Raw genomic sequence first — 4,500 nt, 5'->3', positions numbered from 1 at the left:
GGTTTGGGGTGGGGGGTTGGGGGTATTGAAGTCTCCCTTTGATTGAGGGAAAGTAGTTGAATTGTGTCCTAAATTGGATGTCTTTATCATTTATTTATTTAAAAACTTAGGAAAAGTGAAAGATTCCATTATCATCTAGCTAATTGAGAATTTTGTATTATGACCATGTGACTTCAGCCCCCACTATAACATTATCACCAAAAGTTTTATTTGTAGAAATAGAGTTCACGAGTTATTTTCGATATTATCTGTACAAAAATAAATAGTATTTTATTTTAAAATTCTAAGAAGAAAAAAAAAGTCTGTCGAGTTCGATTCTTCTTAGTTGGGTTGGACGAATTCAACCAAAAATGTTATGTTTACACACAAGATTACTCTACGTGCGATTATTTAAGGACGACGGACGACTTTCAATGGGAGATGATTCACTGCACAAGGACACTGTAAAGGAAGAGCTTTATTCTAGCGAATAGAAGATACTTAGCTCCGCTCAATATAGAGATTAACATACTTTCGTGTAGAACAAAACGAATGATAGACGATTCGATAAATACAGCATGACGATCATTATAAATTCATGAATTAAAAATATTGAATTATACTCTTTCATTTGTAAATTTTGCTTGATTTGTTAAAATTTCAAATTAGTTTGGTTGATTTTATCTTCACTCAATTAAAAAAAACTTTTCTGCTATACAAAATAAATATCTTAATTCTACCTCATGTAATTCTTTGGATCATTCATATTATTAATGTCCAAAAACCATTTTGTTTTTATTCTTGATCATGACACAATTCCACCCGTGAAGTATAACACAAGATCATTGTATATCATAATCGATTAAAATTCCATATGTAAAATTTGAAACTCAAAGACAATAAATGTATTACAATTATAAAAGCGTAAAAAGAAATTATTTATGAATTTACCATTTGTAAAATTTGAAACTCAAAAGGAGTATATAACTTGTTTTTTTCTTGACACTATTTTCAATAATGTGCTTTCATTTATTTGTTTTTCCTACACCACACGTGACCCCACCTCCAGACAGTTACCCTTTTTTTTGGGTCACTTATAAATTATAATTTCGATATTTGTATTAAAGACTCGGTTAAATTTAAATTTGTATATTGCATAATTTATTTCTAGGAATATTGCTTTCAACATGATTTTTCATTAACAGCAAATGAATCTCAATCATCCAACCATTTCGTTTCATACTATAAACCTAACTCATTAACATTTTTATCATGCTACTAATACACTAATATATATATATAGTTTGCTTTGTGATGATGAATTAATTATTATTTCTCATATTACTATTGTGATATTTGTTAGAGATTTTATTTAACAATTGTTTTACAAATAATTTGATCGTGTAAAAGAATATTTTACAAGTAAATTCCTTTGCTTTGTTGTCTTTATTTATTTTTGTCAATATCATGAGATTCTTTTTCCCTTTTGTTTAAATATTCTATCAACACCAAGGAAATAGTTTTAAAAATGTGATCAATTTTCTAATAGTTGGTTGACATTTGAGTCCTTTTCAAAGCACAAAAAAGAGCATATACTATCACATTTTAGGGTGAAGTAATTTTTTTTATCAACCTGCTTTAAATTTTCGATAGAAATTAGCAACCTGTAAGTGACAGATACTCTATAATTCTATTAGCTATGAGTCAATTTAATGATGAAATTCGTGGTCTAAAATAAACTTCATAAGTTGCAAGAACAATAAAAAGTGAAGATCATTTACTAAATAATTATCCCATAAAAATGTCATTATAGCTATCAATTTGTAAACTCTAAACAAATCATAAGATTGTAAAGCGTATTATAACACATTAATGGAAGTGATTTAATTTTTTTATTCCGCATTCGATGTTCGATATTTATATTGAAATGCTAATTAATTTGAATTCGCACTGTGTAACCTACTTAAGAGGAAAACACTCCTTAACTTAATTTTTTCATACACATGACTCAAACTCAAAAATTCTAATTAAAAATGCATCGTAATTTCTATTCATCTTACCAGAATCGTTATTGAGATTTAATACTGAAAATGGGGTCCAAATCAACATTATACTCATATCACATGGTTTTGCTAAGGGAATTCTCACATCATATCTACTCTTTCTTGGTGTTAGGATTTGTATGGTTGCATATTAATTAATTAGTTGGTTGACTAAGTGTATTTATACATTTTTAAATCTTGAAAAATAATTAGTGGTCATTTATTTAAAGCCTTAAAAATACAGCCTGTTAGTAGGTCAAGCATATTAATAATCGATAGGTCAAAAATCTCACATACCCCCCATTTGTACTTTTCTTTTTTCTTTTTCACTCGAGGTTCGATACTTATAATGGGAGTCAATTAAATTTGAATTTACGTATTAAATGGCTCATTTCTGGAGTGATGTTTCTAACAATATTATTTTTTTTTAATTTTATTTTAAGAATTCAAACCTGAAACGATTTTTCCAAAAAGAATATCATCCACTACCAACCATGTTGGTATACCCCATTATACTGACTCTCCTCCAAACATACTATAGAAAACATAAATAATAATAATAATAATAACGTCTTAATTTCAATAAATTAAAATTGACTATATAAATTTTTGCCATTCATGTTATTTTATTTAAATTCGTCAAGGCTTAAATAACCAAGCTTGCTCCAACCGTTAGGTTTGTTTCTTCCGGCTGGTATACATATTTAATTCTTGGAAATCGATAAACCCTAATGATAATATTTTATGTATATATTTTTTAAAATGTAGTGTATAAACTTCTTTAACATTGCTGTCTTTCTAAGCAAATTGCAAATCTCCATGCCTAGAATTATGTTGAAATTTGTGTCTAAAAGAATGAAAAGGCCAAAGTATGGAAATTAAGAATATTAATAAGGGAGTTGTTGGTAAGAATAAAGATTAAATAATGTAATTTCAAACACATTCTATGATGACACTTGGAGGATAATCAAAACAGATTGCGATAGATGGTTGAGATTCTTCTGCCTTGGTTCGATTGTGAAATAGGATTAGGAGCAACAATAGGACTAATATTTGAAATATAAAATATATTTAAAAAATATTTGAACTATGATTCATACTTAATATTCAAACCTCATGTCCAAGTTTCAAAATCCATGGCGTGACCACAAATGCATTGTAGAGCTAGATCAAATTTATCAACAGACAATTGAAAAACGATACGACCCATGACCTCCCTCTACTCGTGCATGCGTGCAAACCTTCGATGCAGGTGTTATTGAAGATATAATTAACTAAAAATAAGATGGTTGCAGACTTCAATATAATATTACATCGGACAACTATATTGAGTCCGAGTCTTATCACCGCTCAAACTTTTCAAAATATCACGTATGTGACCCTAAATCAAATCAAGCCTTAACGTGAAGGTAGGTGTTGAGAAAACATAACTGCCAGTAACATGTCAATCAGTGAGTAAACTGAATCTTTTTCTACAACAAGAGAAATTGTACATCCAAGGCACAAATTAAAATTGAACCTACATGTCTGCAACAACTGAAATTTGGTGCAATATCTGCCAAAATATTACAAGTAGTTAGAAATAGTTGATAGTGATATCAAAATATCAAAGAAATTAAATCGTGATATGACTAGATTTCTTTCACTTGGTGGTTGGGGTAGAGTTTTAGTCTACCTTCCACCGAATATAAAAAATCTTAGAGTTGTCTAATCTATTGACGTCTCGATGAACAGAGCCATTATTTGTGTCACATCTTCAAATTCAAATAAGGACTTTTATTTTTTCTTATCTCTCAAATGATAAGAATTGAAGCGATTGAGAGAAAGAAAAAAACTATTGCATACACTCCCATTTGGCGGCCTTTATTAAGACAAAAGTAAGAGTGAAACTACGAATCATATATAACATAGTATTCATTGAGAGACAGAATATGTTGTTGGTGTTATTGCTGAATCACTTTCATTACTATGTTGTTATTATTATTTTTATTATTACCTACTTAGTATTATTATATAGTGTGTTTAAATATTTTAATGAATTTGATCGAACTTAGAAGCACAAAGAAATATAAATGAGAAAGGGGGTTTAAAATAGGGCATCTTACATAAATCTCACTACTTTAGATCCCAATTACTAGGATTCCCGATAGTTTGTAATATTACTTTTTATACCATATTTTGGCCCCGAGATACATGTATCATTGATGGCGAGATACATGTATCCAACCGTTTTTAAAGCTGAGATACACGATTTATTAATTTAAATTAAAGGAGTTGTAACTTATTTCCTTAATTAATGGATTAATTTCTGACTAATTAACAACTCAACAAATTTATAGGATCTTGAGTATCATCTCTAACAAATATTCCTAAAATAACGAAATCATAAACCTAATTAATTTTGTTATTGTACTCTTCATCTTCTTCATCGGCTTGAATCATTAATGGCGAGATACATGTATCCAACAGTTTTTAAAGT

This window comes from Solanum tuberosum, unplaced genomic scaffold (assembly GCF_000226075.1).
Source record: "Solanum tuberosum cultivar DM 1-3 516 R44 unplaced genomic scaffold, SolTub_3.0 scf00675, whole genome shotgun sequence".
In the NCBI taxonomy this organism is placed as follows: domain Eukaryota; kingdom Viridiplantae; phylum Streptophyta; class Magnoliopsida; order Solanales; family Solanaceae; genus Solanum; species Solanum tuberosum.
The sequence above is the reverse complement of the archived record's forward strand: the minus strand, read 5'-3'. Positions refer to the sequence as shown.